Source organism: Pristiophorus japonicus, unplaced genomic scaffold (genome assembly GCF_044704955.1).
Source record: "Pristiophorus japonicus isolate sPriJap1 unplaced genomic scaffold, sPriJap1.hap1 HAP1_SCAFFOLD_35, whole genome shotgun sequence".
Lineage (NCBI taxonomy): Eukaryota > Metazoa > Chordata > Chondrichthyes > Pristiophoridae > Pristiophorus > Pristiophorus japonicus.
In genome coordinates, this window is record NW_027253324.1 from 2,832,620 (window position 1) to 2,833,797 (window position 1,178).

Sequence of the window (1,178 nt, forward strand, 5' to 3'; positions counted from 1 at the left end):
CATCTTGTTATGAATTTTTGCTGATTAGTTGCCCAGTTTCAAAAGTAGTTTGGCTGATACACTCAGAATAAGGGGCCGCCCATTTCAAACTGAGATGTGGAGACATTTCTTCTCTCAGGGACTTATAAATGCCTGGAATTATTGGAGGCTGGGTCATTGAATATATTTAAGGCAATGATGGACAGATTTTCGAGCGATACTGGATTAAAGGATCGGGCATTGAAGTAGAGCTGATTCCATGATCGTGTCAGCCATGATCTTATTGAATGTCAGAGCAGGCTCGAATGACCATATTGCCTACTCCTGCTCATATTCCTTATGTTGTTTTGTTCACATTTAGTTCATGTTCAAAACAAACACTGGAAATCATTCGGCATCAACCCACAGATTGAAGCTGTGATTTACGCAGCGAGAGATAGCATCGGCACACATGGCGGAATAGACAAGGGAGGTGGTTAGATCCAAAACGGCTTCAGAGTCCAAAAGGCAGTGACAGCAATCTGATTGATAGCATTCAGTGGAGGGAAGTCGGTCGTGGTGTATTTGGCCCCGTGGCTTCGCTGATCAAAGCGCTTTCTTTACAAAGGAGAAACCTGCATTCAACTCCCAGCGGGAACCAGGCTTTTTTTTTTACAACGCACAATGGACGAATTTATTTCCGTGTGAAAGGGGAACAATCCTTTTAAACGTAACTGCGGCTGCAGTCACTCCTATTCTGGATTAACGCTCTATTCGCTGCAGGTTGTCGGTCAAATCCCACCGCTGACATAATTTGTCAGGGCTAAGTTTGGCCTCATCAAATAAAAACATGTTTTCTAAACAGTGCTGTGTGTGGCTTTGCTGTGATCAGGGTCGAAATACCGGAGCTGATGTGGGGCGCCGTGATCGTATAGTGGTTAGTACACTGCGTTGTGGCCGCAGGAACCTCGGTTCGAATCCGAGTCATGGCAGAGTTTGCCTTTTATCTGCTGATGGATCATAGCAAAACATCAACCTTTACAACATGAAATAAATATTCTTTTGTTGGCGGCAGAAACATATTTACTCATTCAAACGCGCCTCTTGCCTGAACTTTTTCTGCCTTCCTGAAACAATAGCCCTTTGCTTACAATTCTCCCCAAATAATTATTGTGGCGGCTGCACTGGCTCCGTGGGCGAATGGAAAAGGCGCCTGACTT

General features: G+C 44.7%; 1 non-coding gene across 1 annotated transcript; it reads left to right on the forward strand.

Moving 5' to 3' along the window:
- The first annotated feature begins 878 nt into the window (after positions 1 to 878).
- trnah-gug (transfer RNA histidin (anticodon GUG)) lies at positions 879 to 950 on the forward strand. Its single transcript has one exon. It is a non-coding gene; the product is annotated as a tRNA-His (tRNA).
- The last annotated feature ends 228 nt before the right edge of the window (positions 951 to 1,178 follow it).